Here is an 18,556-nt window from a genome sequence, read left to right on the forward strand (position 1 = left end):
ATCGTTTTGAAAATCCCAATATAGAAGCCGCAGCACCGTCAAGGGTGTCCAGTGAGCCCACTCCCACCTTTTCTTTCTCCTCGAAGCAGGGCTGACTGAAATTTCCTCTAAACTCATAACGGTCCGGCCTTGCCAATGCCAAACTCTGACCCCTGTGCCTGCCGTCATCTGGCTGGATTCTGTTGTGGGTAAAATACATCACTTATTTAGCAATAGAAAATCCAAGGCACTTGATAAATCATCTCCGACCCAATTAGTGACCAGCTCAGGAGTGGCGGCTTAAGGAGGGGATCAGTTAATCTCTAATGAACATAGTCGCTAACTTCTAATGGTCTTCTCAATCAGTGGAATTATTTTCAATGGGCAAACACACAGCCACCGAACCCAGGGTGCCTCATTTTGCACTCTCCACGTCCTGCCACGCAAACAGGCAAATCGTGTTCAAGGGGACGGGAGCGTGAAAGGTTCTCTCCACTCCATGAACAGATTTTACTCCATTTGAGCAAACCCTGCAAAGGCACTTGGCATAACTCCATTTTTTTCCCTGATGGAGCCAACTTTGACGAGTGAGCTTTTCACTCTCTCAAACTCAAATCGAGATCTTATTTCCCATTCTCATCATCTCAAGGTGATTACAGGTGGAGTGTCCCTTATCTGGAACTTCAAGATACTCTGAAATGCAAAATGGTTCGGATAGATGGCTTTCTCGTGAAACTTCGTTTCATGCACAAAACTATTAAAGTTAGTACAGTAGATTCTCACTTATCCAACACTTGCTTATCCAACGTTCTGGATTATCCAACACATTTTTGTAGTCAATGTTTTCAGTACATCATGTTATTTTGGTGCTAAATTCGTACAGTAATTACTACATAGCATTACTGCATATTGAACTACATTTTCTGTCAAATTTGTTGTTAAACATGATGTTTTGGTGCTTAATTTGTAAAATCATAACCTAATTTGATGTGTCCTAATTTGATTATCCAACATATTCACTTATCCAACGTTCTGCCGTCCCGTTTATGTTGGATAAGTGAGACTCTACTGTATTAATATTTGTATCCCACAAATGCTTTTGGTGCTTAACTTGTAAAATCATAACCTAATTTGATGTTTTATAGGCTTTTCCTTAATCTCTCCTTATTATCCAAGATATTCGCTTATCCAAGCTTCTGCCGGCCTGTTTAGCTTGGATAAGTGAGACTTTACTGTAATAATATTAACATCTACTGTATTGTTCTATGCTAATAATATCATATATTGTATGTACATATAAATTGTAAGCCGCTCTGAGTCCCCTTTGGGGTGATAAGGGCAGGATATAAATGTAGTAAATAAATAATAAATAAATAAATAAATAAATAAATTTTTGACTTAGACTCGCCCAAAATCTGTAATGACTTGAAGTCACACAACAACAACAACAACAACAACAACAACAACAACAACAACAAACCTAATTAACTTGACTATCTCATTGGCCAGAAGCTGGGCCACACTTCCCATTGAAATCCTGATAGGTTTATGCTGGTTACAATTTTTAAATATTGTATTGTTCTTTCATTGTTGTTGTTGTTTTGCACTACAAATAAGACATGTGCAGTGTGCATAGGAATTTGTTGTTTTTTTTTTCCCAAATGATAATTCGGCCCTTCCACAGTCTGAAGGATTGTGGACCGGCCTTCTGCTTTAAAAGTTTGAGGACCCCTGTTATGGGACATGCCGATGTGCTTAAAGCGGTACCTATTTACCTACTCACATTTCTGTTTTGGGCAGGGAGCTGGGGCTGACAGCAGGTGATCACCCCGACCCGGGCTTAAACTGCCAACCTTTTGATCAGCAGGATTTTCTGCATCTTAGCAGTTTAACTGCTGTGCCAAGCCAGTGTTAAGCATTGAAACTTAAACCTAAGCCCTGACTTCACTTGGATGTCTCTTTTTATGTTCTTTTTTTATAACCAGAGCAATAGTCCGTTAACGTCTTGCAGTGGGAGGCCAGAGCTTCAGTTGCCATAGTGATGGGTGTTCGGCTCATTTGTTTTGTAGATGAATAATTACTACGCAATTAGAGGAGGCTAAAAATAAAGAGTCCCTTTTCTTCCCAGTCACTCATTAATATTAATAAAAGGCCTGTCCAGGCTGCGGTAAACAATTAATGCAAATCTGGTCACCAGTAGTAAAAACTTCGGAGGCAGGAGTGCATAGTACATTACTGGTAATAAATTACTATATCGTACTGTATCAATACATTGCAATATTATTAGTAATATTACATGTGAAATATAATATATAATTAATATTATTATATTGTATTATTAGTATTATATCGTATTACAATATAATATTATGAATACTATATGTATATACAATATGTTATCATTGGCACTTGGTAGACAAAGTGCAGGTCTTTGGGTCCAATATTGTCACTTTTCTTCTTCTGTATGATTTTTAACATCTTGGCCTGATAGAAGAAGCTAGCAAAGCTTTGAAAGCTTGCAGAATATATCCAGCGCATTTCGGTACTTTTTTAAAATCGTGTCAGAAGCGACTTGAGAACATACTGCAAGTCGCTTCCGGTGTGGGAGACATTACGCAGGGGATGCCTGGATGTGTTACAGTGAGACGTCCCTCATATCCCTGCAAGCTAGAGCTAACAGATGGGAGCTCACCCTGTCTTGCGGATTCGAACCGACAACCTTCAGGTCAACAGCTCACAAGGGTCTAACCCACTGAACTGAACTGCTGACCTAAAGGTTGGGTTGCTGACCTAAAGGTTGCCAATCCGAATCCATGAGATGGGATGAGCTCCCGTCTGTCAGCTCTAGCTTGCGAGGATGTGAGAGAAATAACACATCCGGGCAATTCCTGGACAGTGACCCAATTCTCTCACACTAGAAGTGCCTTGCAGTATGTTCTGACACGAATAAACATTTTTTTTTGGTTGGCCCATAAAGGCTCTTTTGTGGATTTGGTTGTACAGTAGAGTCTCACTTATCCAACATAAACGGGAGAATGTTGGATAAGCGAATATGTTGGATAATAAGGAAACGTCTATTAAACATCAAAATAGGTTATGATTTTACAAATTAAGCACCAAAACATCATGTTATACAACAAATTTGACTGAAAAAGTCGTTCATTACACATTAATGCTATGTAGTAATTCGTGTATTTACGAATTTAGCACCAAAATATCATGATATATTGAAAACATTGACTACAAAAAAGCCTTGGATAATCCAGAACCTTGGATAAGCGAGTCTTGGATAAGTGAGACTCTATTGTATAATTTATTTATTATTAATTATTTATTAGCGACATTTATATCCTGCCCTTCTCACCCTGAAGGGGACTCAGGGCGGTTTACAAGTATATATACATACAATATATCTATATATATAAAAGAGTGATGGAATCCTGGCGACCGACAAAACAACAAAACTAAACACCCCACAACCTCGAAAATTGACTGCACAACCCCTCATCCATGCCTCTAGGTTGATATAACAAAAAGAAAAGAAAAATAAAGTCCTAATTAGAGGGAGAGGAATAATTGTTTTTATCCAATTACTGCCAGTTAGAAGGCTAAGCTCTGCCCACTTGGTCTTCTAGCAACCCACTCAGCCCAGGGGACAGGCAGAGTTAGGCCTCTCTTAGGCCTCTTACACACTGCCTATAAAATACAGACACCACCAGACAATGGCACAGCAACGCGTGGCCAGGCACAGCTAGTTATATTATACTATATTGCAATATTATTAGTAATATTGCATGTAATATAAATATACAATTATAATAGTGGATTATAATTATTATTACATTGTATTACATCATAATATTATTATTAATATTACATGTATATACAGTATATTATAATATTAGTATAGTATGGGTTAAGGTAAAGGTTTCCCCTGACGTTAAGCCAAAAATGCGTTGGATAATCCAGAACGTTGGATAAGTGAGACTCTACTGTATTTTGCTGCATGGCCAACACGGTTACCTTGGAATGCGTTTGGTGGGAATTGGCTACAGCTGAATCATGTTCTTAAACTGGTGCCAGGAGTTTCAGAGAAAGAACACCGAACAGGCGGCATTGCATTTAGAGGTATAGAAAAGCAATCTAGATTAAAGTTGTTGGGAAGGCGGGGATGCTGAGCTCTGCTTTGGCTGCAGTAGTGTTCACTTGCTTGTTATGTGTGTGGCAGGATTCTCTTATTATTATTTTTATTATAATGCGCTTGTGGTGGGGAGAGACAACTGTAGTGGAGCTCATATGGCGGCATGGTATATTTGGTTGCCACTTATGGTCCAGGAAGGGACATTATGGAGATTTAGGAGTCGGCAGAAGGATGACGACAAAAGCAGAGGGTGGTCCAAGAGTTGGAAAAAGAGTTGGGCTCAATGGCAGAGGAAGAAATTTTGTTGGGTCAATCAAAGGAGGCTCAAGAAGCTGCTCTGAGTCCCCTTTAGAGTATAAATACTGTAAATCAGGGCTCCTCAAACTTTTTAAGTGGAGGGCCAGTTCACGGTCCCTCAGACTGCTGTGGGGCCGGACTAGGATGAAATAGTCCAAAATTAGGATTGTTGTTGTTGTATGCCTTCAAGTCATTTCAGACTTAGGTCAACCCTAAGTTTAAAGTTTAGGACAGAGGCCGGGTCAATGACCTTGGAGGGCCTTAGTTTGGGGACCCCTGATCTAGACGATCTCATGACCATAGGTAAGCAAAGAGACCTCCAAAGACCATCTAGATGGTTTCATAAGAGCATCGGTAAGGAAAGGGTCCCTCAAAGGCCATCTAGATGATCTCATAAGGCCATCAGAAGACCATAGATAAGGAAAGGGACCCTCAAAGACCATCTAGATGGTTTCATAAAACCATAGGTGAGGAAAGGTACCCTCAAAGGCCATCTAGACTGTCTCATAGGACCATAGGTAAGGAAAGGGACCTCCAAAAGCCATCTAGATGTTCTCATAAGGCTGTAGCTAAGCAAAGAGACCTCCAAAGACCATATAGATGATCTCATAGGCCATAAGTAAGCAAAGAGACCTTCAAAGACCATCTAGACCAGGGGTCCCCAAACTTTTTAAACAGGGGGCCAGTTCACGGTCCCTCAGACCCTTGGAGGGCCGGACTATAGCTGAAAAAACAACTGTAAACAAATTCCTATGCACACTGCACATCTCTTATTTTGAAGTAAAAAATAACCCAAACAGGAACAAATACAGCCTCAATGTTAATCATAATCATAATCATAATAAAAATAATAAAAAGGGTTGGATGCATCACACAGCCCTAAACGTTTGGGAAGTTGTGATTTTGTGATATGAAATCCAGCATACTGTATATACTCGAGTATAAGCCGACCCAAATATAAGCCGAGACACCGAATTTTACCACAAAACAACTGGGGAAACATTGACTCCAGTATAAGCCGAGGGTGGTAAATTTCAGAAGTAAAAACAGATACCAATAAAATTACATTAATGAGGCATTGGTAGGTTAAAAGTTTTTGAATATTTACATAAAGATCAATTCAAGATAAGATTGTCCAGCTCTGATCAAATCATGATTCTCATCTTCTTCAATGTAAATGTGCTTATGTATCCTTTTAATAATAATAGAGTAAAATAATACATGTAATAATAATAATAATAAATACAGGGAAATAATACAAGTAATAATAAATAGAGTAAAATAGAAATTGCAATAATAATAAGATCAGAGTGAAATAATAAATGTATTAATAATAAAAAATAGAGTAAAATAAATGTAATAGTAGCAACAATAATAGAGAAAAATAATAAATGTAATAATACCAATAATAATAAAAAAAAATAATAAATGTACCATATATTCTCGCGTATAAGCTGACTCAAATATAAGCCAACCAGGACCCTCACCTGAGTATAAGCCGAGGGGGGCTTTTTCAATCTTAAAAAAGGGCTGAAAAACTATAATAATAATAATAATAATAATAATAATAATAATAATAATAATAATAACTTTCTTTTATACCCCGCCCCATCTCCCCAATGGGGACTCGGAGCGGCTTACATGGGGACCAAGCCCGAAAACATACAACAATAAAATGATAAAACAATTATACCAACAATAAAACATCAATATCAGTAAAAACTAGGTTTATATTCGAGTATATACACTATATATCTTGTTTGCTGTGTTATACTGTGTCTTTGTGTTAATAATAATAATAATAATAAAGAGGATTGGAAGAGACCACTTGGGCCATTTAGTCCAGCCCCTTTCTGCCTTTGTGCACAAAAAACACCAGCAAAGCACCCCCTTGATAATTAATTATTAATTAAATAATAATTAAAATACCATTATAAACAAGCAAAGCTCTGGAAGGCACGCACCAGGCGAGGGAGGAGGTGGGGGCCAGATAAATGGCTTCGATGGGCCGCATGTGGCCCCCGGGCCTTAGTTTGGGGACCCCTGATCTAGATAATCTCATAAGGCCATAAGTAAGCAAAGAGACCTCCAAAGCCTACGTAGACTTAGATCAACCCTATGTCTAAAGTTTAGGACAGGGGCCAGGGAAATGACCTTGGAGGGCCGCATCCGGCCCACGAGCCTTAGTTTGGGGACCCCTGCTGTAAATAAATAAATAAGACGTCCTGCAAACCCAGCTTGCGGGAATCATTGGGAGGAAGGAAACAAGCTCTCTGAGCCCGTCCAGAGGACGAGGCAATGTCAACCCCAAGGACATTGAGTCGATCTCTTTTAAGTTCAGGCCCTGACAGGGAAGACTGCCAGTTGTGGCTTTTTCTTGTCGCCGCAAACCTCGCCGTTGCTTGGCAACTTTAAGACAGAAAGGAGTCAAAAGAGCAAGGGAGGAGGGCTGGATTTCACATATTGATTTGAACTAACTGGCCAATTACTCGGCAGCAGACTCCTAGTTAATGTATATCGTGCCGGCCTCACGCGTGGCGTTCTGACTGTGCAACATGAAAAGGGCAGTGGCTTGCCCTCGGCACCCCTTTTGGCATCTTCCGCACTTTATGGTCCCTGGCACACTTGTGACTCAACTACGCACTTCGGCGCGAAAGACTCTGAAGCATCATCATCATGAACCTTCCTACGGCAATAACAGAACGTTCTGAGCCTTTCCTCCCGTAATGAAGACAGACGGGCAGTGCCCACACTTGTCCCGCAACTCAGGAAAATGAGATCGCCGGGACACAGAAAACCACAGCCTGCTTTAAAGTCAGATTCAATGGGATTTAAAAGCTAAACACTGCCAGAGCTTCTTAGGCAACTGGCAGCAATAGTTGTGCAAAAGCCAAGCATAATAGCAACCATGTTCTCCTGCCTACTGACCCAACAAAGATCTAAGAACGTCTTGTAGGACTTGGGTTGACCCCAGCATCCCTATCTTCTTCTAGAAGTGTTTGGTGCTTTGTTGTTATTATTATTCATTAGGAATTTCCAACTTTATTAAGATAACACGCCATGCAAAACAGAAAAGAGCAAAGGAATACAAGAGCCACTTCAATATATCATTGAATGTTCCTCTGCAGACTGACAGCCAAAACCAAGGTCACAACATCTATATATATAAAATGGTAATGGAATCACGGCACCGGACAAAACAAGTAAACTAAACGCCCCACAACCTTGAAAATTGACAGCACAACCTCTCATCCACGCCTCTATGTTCATATAACAACAAAAAAAAGAAAAAGAAAAATTAAGTCCTAGCCAAAGCAACGCGTGGCCAGGCACAGCTAGTCTGTTATAGAACTCCAATATGCCGATGATAACGTAGTCTGTGTGCATTCAGAAGCTTATTCCTGATCAAGATCTCACAGAGTCACCACTTTTATTAACTCACTCCTGACCCAGAAGACATTCATCTATTCAACTAAGGAATATTTTCAATAGCCTTCATTTATTGAAAGGAGATGCTTGGACTCTCAAGGCTGCTCATGAGTGATGAAAACATGCCAAAATAGAAGAATACTCTATGGACAGCAGGTTAAACAGCCAGCTACAGAAGGTCTTGCCAAACGGAAGGCTGACAGTTCAAACTGTGGGCGGGGTGAGCTCCTGCTGTCAGCCTAGCTTCTGCCTACCTAGCAGTTTGAAAACAGAAATTTGAGTAGATAAATAGGTACTGCTTTAGCGAGGAGGAAAAAGGCACCCCTGAAAAACATGCAGGCGGTTCGAGCCATAGGCTTCTCACTGTGGAAGAATGGAACAACAGCACCTCCCCATGGCCGAGTCTAGCACAGTCTCCAGATCCTGGAAATGAAAGAGGGAAGCCTTGCCTCTGTTTATGTCTGTCTCTGTCATGGATGAAGAATGGAGCACCTCCCCATGGCTGAGTCGAGCACAGCCTCCAGATCCCGGAAATGAAAGAGAGAAGCCTTGTCTCTGTTTATGTCTGTCTTTGTCATGGATGAAGAATGGAGCACCTCCCCATGGCTGAGTCGAGCACAGCCTCCAGATCCCGGAAATGAAAGAGGGAAGCCTTGTCTCTGTTTATGTCTGTCTCTGTCATGGATGAAGAATGGAGCACCTCCCCATGGCTGAGTCGAGCACAGCCTCCAGATCCCGGAAATGAAAGAGGGAAGCCTTGTCTCTGTTTATGTCTGTCTCTGTCATGGGTGAAGAATGGAGCACCTCCCCATGGCTGAGTCGAGCACAGCCTCCAGATCCCGGAAATGAAAGAGAGAAGCCTTGTCTCTGTTTATGTCTGTCTCTGTCATGGATGAAGAATGGAGCACCTCCCCATGGCTGAGTCGAGCACAGCCTCCAGATGCCAGAAATGAAAGAGAGAAGCCTTGTCTCTGTTTATGTCTGTCTCTGTCATGGATGAAGAATGGAGCACCTCCCCATGGCTGAGTCGAGCACAGCCTCCAGATCCCGGAAATGAAAGAGGGAAGCCTTGTCTCTGTTTATGTCTGTCTCTGTCATGGATGAAGAATGGAGCACCTCCCCATGGCTGAGTCGAGCACAGCCTCCAGATCCCGGAAATGAAAGAGGGAAGCCTTGTCTCTGTTTATGTCTGTCTCTGTCATGGATGAAGAATGGAACAACAACACCTCCCTATGGCCGAGTCGAGCACAGCCTCCAGATGCCAGAAATGAAAGAGGGAAGCCTTGTCTCTGTTTATGTCTGTCTTTGTCATGGATGAAGACTGGAACAACAGCACCTCCCAATGGCTGTGTCGAGCACAGCCTCCAGATGCCGGAAATGAAAGAGGGAAGCCTTGTCTCTGTTTATGTCTGTCTCTGTCAATTGTATAATGGCACTGAATGTCTGCCATATATATATCTACTAGCTGTGCCCAGCCACGCGTTGCTGTGGCAAAGTGGTGGTGGTATTGGTTAAAAATTGTTGTCTAATTCTTATTTGACGTTATTTGTATTTTTTAATTAATTTTATTGTAAGTTATCTTTTTATTTATATTTTATTATTTTCTTGTATTATTTTTAGTTATTTTCTGTTATTATAGTATTTAATTGTATTAATTTTTTAGCGTTTTTAATTATTTTTAGTGTTTTTTATTATTTTTATTGGGTTGCTAGGAGACCAAGTTGGAGGAGCATAGCCTTCTAACTGGCAGCAATTGGATAAAAGCACTTATTCCTCTCTCTCTCTCTCTAATTAGGACTTTATTTTTCTTTTCTTTTTGTTGTATCAACCTAGAGCCGTGGATGATGGGTTGTGTCGTCAAATTTCGAGGTTGGGGGCCTGTAGTTTTGTTGTTTTGTGGGTCGCCGTGATGCCATCACTCTTTTATATATATAGATAGATAGACTAGAATATAAATCAAGTATATTATTATTATTGTATCTGACTGGTAGGGATAGGTGGCTAGTTTTCCGAACAAAAACGGAGCATCACGGACAACACGGAGGAAAGAGAGGACGCAATCTATATATATATAAGAGTGATGGAATCCTGGCGACCGCCAAAACAACAAAACTAAACACCCCACAACCTCAAAAATTGACAACACAACCCCTCATCCACGCCTCTAGGTTGATAAAACAAAAAGAAAAGAAAAATAAAGTCCTAATTAGAGGGAGAGGAATAATTGTTTTAATCCAATTGCTGCCAGTTAGAAGGCTAAGCTCCGCCCACTTGCTCTCCTAGCAACCCACTCACCCAGGGGACAGGCAGAGTTAGGCCTCACTTAGGCCTCTTCCACACTGCCTATAAAATACAGATTATCAGATTTTAACTGGATTAGATGGCAGTGTAGACTCAAGGACCTTCCACACAGCTATATAACCCATATAATCTTATATTATCTGCTTTAACTGGATTATCTGGACTCTACACCTTTACCCTTTACCTTAACCAATTCCTCAATACTTTATTTCCCATACCACCAGACTTTGCCACAGCAATGCGTGGCCGGGCACAGCTAGTACAAGATATAGGACTCGGTGTTCAAGAAGTTAAGCAAGCGTATCTACTGCTTTCCAAATTTCTTTGACAGAGGAGAAAAACCTCGCACTTCTTAAGTAAGGTCGACATTTGTTTGTTGTGAAGGCTCTAATTAGAATCATGCGAGAGTGCGGACGGGTTGCCTTGCTTGGCTAATTAGTGACACGCACGAAGACCACTTTGAACTTCAAGGACACAGAGCTATTAGCACTTACATCAAAAATGGATTAAACTTCTGTGCTTTTAGAATGATTAAAGATGAGCCCCTCAAGTGGAAACTCTTTTGTCAAATGCGGCAAGAAGAACGGGCGCCCTGATTGCGGCTTCTCTTGGCGAGGCTTTGCCCAGCCCCTGCGCGATGGGCCAGGCCCCGGGCGAGAGCGGCGTTTTTAACTCGTGATCGGGGACATTTTGATTAGGCTATAAATATTGATCGTGCACACAACATCCCCGCTCAGATGAGGAATGTATTTATTTGCCACCACAAGCAACTGCTGGGCTCGGAGGACGTTTTTACTTTGCGTGGGTTTTGAAAGTTGGTCCGCATCAAGTGTTTTGTTAATGTGTCCCCAATCACTTGTCAGCAGTCGTTTATCAATGTGCAAGTTTAAAGTGTGCTAAAACAGCTGTTAAAGATATAGCGGTTGTTAAATGCAGGCAGAGCGGTGGAAGGATGGCGAAGCTAGTCTATTTTGTTGAATCATAGAATCATAGAATAGTAGAGTTGGAAGAGACCTCATGGGCCATCCAGTCCAACCCCCTGCTAAGAAGCAGGGTGAATTAGATCATGATGTCTTTCTTAATTCCCTAATGCCTTAACACGCCGATTTTGCAAACCACTATAGAGCAGCCAGTGAAGCCAGTGCAAAAAAGCAAAGGTTGCTTTCAGATTGTGTGAGTAGGCTCCCCTGTAGCATCTTTCCTTCCCTTGTTTTTCAGGAGTGTAGTATAGACAATATGGCATTCCTGCAGGCCAGGTAGAAGGCGGTCGCAGAAAAATGCTGCACTCGCAGAGCTCAGACGGTGTTGCATTTCAGTGTCAATGTTGACTTTTGTGGAGAAGTGGCTTTAAAGGTAGCTGAAATGATCAACATTTTCTAACATTACACCATTAAGCTGTATTTCTGACCTTGCAGAGGGATTATGGACTGTTTTTCTTATGTAAACCCTTCGGGGAGATGGAGGCAGGGTACAAGAATAAAGTTGTTGTTGTTATTATTATTATTATTATTATTATTGACACAACGACGTTGTATGACACAGCAAACAAGATAGATATGCTGGATTTTGTATCACAAAATCACAAGTCGAACACTTCCCAAGTGTCTAGGACTGTGTGATGTATTTTCAGATGATGCGTGCAGATCCCAGTCGGGTGGCCTTTTGCAGTTGGCAGATCGTAATTTTGTCAATGTCTATTGTTTCCAAATGCCGGCTGAGATCTTTTGGCACGGCACCCAGTGTGCCGATCACCACCGGGACCACCTGCACTGGTTTTTGCCAGAGTCTTTGAAGTTCAATCTTGAGGTCCTGATAGCGGCTGAGTTTTTCCTGTTGTTTTTCGTCAATGCGACTGTCACCTGGGATGGCAACATCAATGATCCAAACCTTTTTCTTTTCCACAACTGTGATGTCTGGTGTGTTGTGTTCCAGAACTTTGTCAGTCTGGATTCGGAAGTCCCACAGTATCTTTGTGTGCTCATTTTCCAAAACTTTTGCAGGTTTGTGATCCCACCAGTTCTTTGCTGCTGGAAGGTGGTACTTGAGGCATAAGTTCCAATGAATCATTTGGGCCACGTAATTGTGCCTCTGTTTGTAGTCTGTGCAATTTTCTTACAGCAGCTGAGGAGATGATCAATGGTTTCGTCGGTTTCCTTGCACAGTCTGCATTTTGGGTCATCAGCTGATTTTTCAATCTTGGCCTTCATTTCATTTGTCCTGATGTCTTGTTCCTGGGCTGCAAGCATCAGGCCTTCTGTCTCCTTCTTCAGGGTCCCATTCGTGAGCCAGAGCCAGGTCTTCTCCTTATCAGCTTTTCATTCAATTTTGTCAAGAAACTTTCCATGCAATGTTTTGTTGTGTCAGCTGTCAGCTCTAGTTTGTAGTGTGGCTTTCTTGTACTGGTTTTTTGTCTGCTGTGCTTTGAGGAATTTCTGATTTTTGACTTAAATCAAAGCAGGTTCTTCACTTTGCTTTACATATTCTGCCAGGGCATGTTCTTCTTCTTTGACTGCTTGTTTGACTTGTAAGAGTCCTCTGCCCCCTGATCTTCTAGGCAGATATAGCCGGTCAACATCACTGCGAGGATTATTATTATTATTATTATTATTATTATTATTATTATTATTATTATTATTATTGTTGACTGGTAATTGGTGGAAGAGCACTTTGGTTTCTCAGTGTTCAATGAGTGCTTTTTGTATGCTTCTGCAAAGGTGTTTGTAGGACTTCTTCTGAATGCGCACAGACTACGTTATCATCAGCATATTGGAGTTCTATAACTGATGATGTTGTGACGTTGGTTTTGGCTTTCAGTCTATGGAGGTTAAATACCTTGACATCTGTCCAATAGAAGATTTCCACTCCGGTGAGAAGATTCCCATCAACAAGATGAAGTATCACAGCAATGAAGATGGAAAATAAGGTTGGGGTAATAACACATCCTGTTTGACACCTGATTCCACCTTAAATGGGTCACTTTGGGAGCCGTTGCTGTCCAAGACAGTTGCCATCACGTCATTGCGGAAGAGCTGCAGGAATGATAGATAATATGAGGAGTGATAATACCTTGGTCGAAGGCTACAATCTTTCTCAACAAGAGGACAGCATACAGATTGCCCTCCGCAACATCTTGATGAGACCTTGGAAATTTTATCGTCAAAAAATCGCTCAGGATTGGCCTTTTGGTATCTCGTGATTCCCAAAACCAGTTTTAGGTTTTTTTAGTTTAGGCGATCCCTCGTAGCTCAGGGATGATTGTCTTCCATCCCTGGTGTTTTGGGGGTGGGTTCTTAGGTGGCTGAAGAGACCTATTCTTGACCCGCATATTCTCCCGCAGTGAGGACATCGGTTTCCAGGTGGAAGGCGGTCCCGGTCAGGGTTGGCTTGACGCTCCTTCCTCTTGGCACGTTTCTCCCTTAAGCCCTCCGTTCGGGCCTCTTCGAACTCCGCAGCACTGCTGGTCACAGCTGACCTCCAATTGGAGCACTCAAGGGCTTCCCAGTTCTCAGTGTCTATGCCACAGCTTTTAAGGTTGGCTTTGAGCCCATCTTTAAATCTCTTTTCCTGCCCACCAAAATTCCGTTTCCCGTTCTTGAGTTCGGAGTAGAGTAACTGCTTTGGGAGACGGTGATCGGGCATTCGGACAACGTGGCCAGTCCAGCGGAGTTGATGGCGTAGGAGCATTGCTTCAATGCTGGTGGTCTTTGCTTCTTCCAGCACGCTGACATTTGTCCGTCTGTCTTCCCAAGAGATTTGCAGGATTTTCCTGAGGCAACGCTGATGGAAACGCTCCAGGAGTTTGGTGTGACGTCTCTAGACAGTCCACGTTTCGCAGGCGTAGAGCAGGGTTGGGAGGACAATGGCTTTGTAAACAAGCATCTTGGTCTCTCTATGGATGTCCCGGTCATCAAACACTCTCTGCTTCATTCAGAAAAATGCAGCACTCGCAGAGCTCAGGCGGTGTTGTATTTCAGTGTTGTCTGTAGACCGTCCACGTTTCTTAGGCGTAGAGCAAGGTTGGGAGGGGAATGGCTTTGTAAACAAGCACCTTGGTATCTCTATGGATGTCCTGGTCATCAAACACTCTCTGCTTAATATGGAAAAATGCTGCACTCGCAGAGCTCAGGCGGTGTTGTATTTCAGTGTCGATGTTGACTTTTGTGGAGAGGTGGCTACCAAGGTAGCGGAAATGGTCAACGTTTTCTAATGTTACACCGTTAAGCTGTATTCCTGGCTTTGCAGAGGGATTAGCTGGTGCCTGTTGGAAGAGCACTTTGGTTTTCTCGATGTTCAATGAGAGGCCGATCTTCTCGTATGCTTCTGCGAAGGTGTTCAGAGTGGCTAGTAGGTCTTCTTCTGAATTCGCACAGACTACGTTGTCATCAGCATATTGGAGTTCTATAACAGATGTTGTGGTGACCGTGGTTTTGGCTTTCAGTCTGCTGAGGTTAAATAGCTTGCCATCTGTCCGATAGATGATTTCCACTCCAGTGGGAAGCTTCCCATCGATTCCCATGTCAAAGTGGCTTTGCTAGGCACACGCACAGCAGAAGCCACTGACGAAGAAGCTCTGGATAAATGATGACACTGCAGTCTTCAGTTTTCTATCAAAAGTTTACTTACGAATGGAAATCCACAAGACGATACACAGCTCTCACTCAGGCACACATGGGAAGGGGCAGAGATAGGAAGTAGAGGGCTATTTATCTCATCCTCTGCTGTCTGATGCAATCCAAGTTTATCCCTTTACACACTGGCATAGTAGGCAGCACACAGTGTATGATGCAATCTCCAGCATATATTGCACAACCATGACTCAATTACATTTAAACAACTCTATATACAATCATTCCCACTTCAACATCCCAAAACCAGAGGGGTGCTGGTTTATAGTATTTCCAGCACTTTGCTCCTCCAACCAGGTGAGGATTGTTGCCTGTCCTGTTGCACCAACTTTTTCTCATCCATGAAGAGTATATTTAGCGTTCCCATTTCTCGGTTCTTTCTTGGAGTTTTTTTGTGCTGAGTCTTCCTTTCCATCGTACCGTTTTGTACACTTCGGAGGAGTCCAGTGGTGGGGTGGCTTTCCCAGGGCAACCAGGCTTTTACAGGCATCAAAGAGCTGCCTCTGGTGCATCGATGTTGAGGGAGGCCGTGACAGGCGTTCTTTCCCGCTTCTGCCCGGCGCTACATCTGCCGCGTGCCGGAGCGCCTTGTTCGACTGTGTTTCCCTGATGTACAACACGCCGCTTCTTACTCCACTTTCATCTGTATCGGCAGCATTAAATATTATTATATCATTTACTCTCTCGAGCAAGAAGATGATGTTTGGCAGCTTGTTCTATGAATTTTTCATAAAGATAAAAAAGTGGCCTAATCTTGTGAGCTTTAACTCTCAGTAGCGGTAATGGCTTTGATTTAAAGCGTTTTGTCTTAATGATAGTTATATTGAAAATTTCCTGCTGCTTTCAAGCATGCACGGCTATTATCATAAACACCGATGGTGCAAGCGGCGGGCAAATCGCATGTGTTCCTCATGGTGGGAGGGGCGGGGGCAGAGCGAGAGAAACGGGGTTGGTGTTGGTGAGGCCTTGTTTTCCCAGGAGATCTTCCTGAAGTTGTGTGGGAGGTTTGGGGTATTTTCACCTCCGTGGACCAGGCAAGAAGCAAAATTGGAGTCTTGTCCTTGGAGGGTTTGCATGTGCCGAAATCATCCTGTTACTGGAACACCCAACCACTTGCTCGGCATCCTCTGGAGGTCTTTGAAACTAGGCCAGGGACACAGACAGCTTCTCAATAGAGAACCAATTATGTACATCCACCTAGATAGAAATTCCTCTGTGATCAACCTTGCAAGCACATCTGGAGTCTCCTCTTCCCAATAGGCAAGTGCAGCTGGAGATAGGAAACAGTCGCAGCCCAAGGCTTATTGTTTCTGTAAGGAACACAAGACATAGCCAAAGGGAGTTGGGCCACGACAAAAGTTGGCAAAGAAGTGAATTTTGCAAGATTTGGTTGGAAGTCACTTCCTTTAATATGATTTCTTTACATTGGTTTGAGTAGGAAATGGGAGTTGTGATTTCTTTCTTTCTCCACATTCACTTGTTTCTCATCATCTTGGTTTTCATCATAGAATTGCATGTCTTGATAATGTAGTTGCCAGGAAATGTAGGGGGGGGGGTCTTTGAAAAGTAATTCCATCTTTTCCACTTTGAAGTTTAAGCCTGCTTTTATTTTTAGTTGGACAAACAACTGTAGGTGCGGAAGGAAGCTAGATTTCCAGATGTCAGGGCGCCTCTCTCAAATCATACAAACAGGGAATATAGTCATTCCTTGTTGCTTTCTGCAGATATGAAAATATACCTCAAATCTGCTGAGATTGAAGGATTGTTGTAAACACGTCGTCTGTTTCATTCAAATGCATGTAGAGACATTTCTGTCCGGAGCTCTTCAAGCCTTGCTGTTGTTCTAGTCGTTCCCAATTTTTGGTTCTCTGTAAGTTTTTGGACTCCAGACCCCAGAATTCCTACTGTTGGCAAAGTCTCAGACACCTGGACTCGTTCACCTTGTAGGTGGGGATATAATGAAATGTATGTGCATAAAATTGCCTTATAATAATAATAATAATAACTTTATTTTTATACCCCGCCCCATCTCCCCGAAGGGACTCGGGGCGGCTTACATGAGGCCTGGCTCGATAAAACAAACAAATAACAATAACAAAGCAATAAACAATTATCCCAGTAAAAAACATCAACATCAATAAAAACAATCATTAAGATCAACAAGCAGGATATAGTATTAAAAACAGGAGACTAAGTCGTAGATCCCAGGCAAAGTGCAGAGTGTTGCGAAATGGGGAAAGGAAATTTCACAGTTGAATGGACAATAAAGTGCGGTATAAAATGGCAAGACAACAACAATGGGACTATTATGGAATGGACAGATAGATCAATCCAGCAACAATTCTTACTTCAAGCTAAGTAGGATGTGTGTATATAAAAGATCAATGAGTATCATGTTTAGACATGGTTCCCATATTTCCAAGATATCTCTGTCTCCCTTATCCAAAGGGAGAGTCTCCCTTATCCAAAATTCACTTATTCAACGTTTTGGATTGTCCAACGCATTTTTGTAGTCAATGTTTTCAATACATCATGATATTTTGGTGCTAAATTCATAAATACAGTAATTTCTATGTAGCATTCCTACATAAAATCATAACCTAACTTGATGTTTAATAGGCTTCTCCTTATTCTCTCCTTATTATCCAACATATTCGCTTATCCAACATTTATGTTGGATAAGTGAGACTCTACTGTATATGCAAGTACTCCGAAATCCTGAATACAGAATATTCCTGCTCAGATGAAGAGATATTCAACCTGTATTTCCTAGTAAAGCCGCTCCATACTCACATTGTGTGAAGCACAGTATACTCACATACAGTAGAGTCTCACTTATCCAACATAAACGGGCCGGTAGAACGTTGGATAAGCGAATATGTTGGATAATAAGGAGAGATTAAGAAAAAGCCTATTAAACATCAAATTAGGTTATGATTTTACAAATTAAGCATCAAAACGTCATGTTATACAACAAATTTGACTGAAAAAGTAGTTCAATACGTAGTAATGCTATGTACCCCTGTTTCCCCAAAAATAAGACATCCCCGGAAAATAAGACCTAGTAGAGGTTTTGCTAAATTGCTAAATATAAGGCCTCCCCTGAAAGTAAGACCTAGTAAAGTTTTTGTTTGGAAGCATGCCTGCCGAACAGAACACCAGAGCATGCAGGATTGGTAAATGTATGTACCATAGATAGTTGTACGTGTAAATAATGGTAGTAACAAGATATTCTTGAAAGGATTCACAGTTTGTCTGGTTATGCTGGTTTGTGATGACAACTACAGTACAGTATATGATAAATTTTCATTTTTGGTTCAACAATAAATGTGAATTCTTCTTCATGGAAAAATAAGACATCCTCTGAAAATAAGACCTAGTACATCTTTGGGAGCAAAAATTATTATAAGACACTGTCTTATTTTCGGGGAAACAGGGTAATAATTACTGTATTTACGAATTTAGCACCAAAATATCACCATGTATTGAAAACATTGACTACAAAAAAGCGTTGGATAATCCAGAACGTTGGATAAGTGAGTGTTGGATAAGTGAGACTCTACTGTATATACAAATCATGTATTTGTACAATTTGGCGATTCCGTTGCTTATAAATGAGGTCTAGGGAAAGGCAGCAAAGTGAAGATCACCCAGTTTGGTTCAGCTTTTTTACTTCTCAATATATTCCACATTTTATTGTGTTATTTTAACCAGCAAGGCACTGTGTTGAATTATTGTGTGACTAAAAGGAGCGGGGGGCTTTTAGTGAGTCAAATGGTGATTT

At 41.6% G+C, this 18,556-nt stretch overlaps 1 protein-coding gene and 1 long non-coding RNA gene across 25 annotated transcripts in view; one reads left to right on the top strand and one right to left on the bottom strand.

The window, feature by feature from the left end:
• Nucleotides 1-18,556, top strand: part of msi2 (musashi RNA binding protein 2) — a 604,855-nt gene that overhangs the window by 542,813 nt on the left and 43,486 nt on the right. The window lies entirely within an intron of this gene.
• LOC134293217 (uncharacterized) overlaps nucleotides 1-18,556 on the bottom strand; it is a 291,557-nt gene that overhangs the window by 43,229 nt on the left and 229,772 nt on the right. The window lies entirely within an intron of this gene.

Source organism: Anolis carolinensis, unplaced genomic scaffold (genome assembly GCF_035594765.1).
Source record: "Anolis carolinensis isolate JA03-04 unplaced genomic scaffold, rAnoCar3.1.pri scaffold_7, whole genome shotgun sequence".
In the NCBI taxonomy this organism is placed as follows: Eukaryota; Metazoa; Chordata; class Lepidosauria; order Squamata; family Dactyloidae; genus Anolis; species Anolis carolinensis.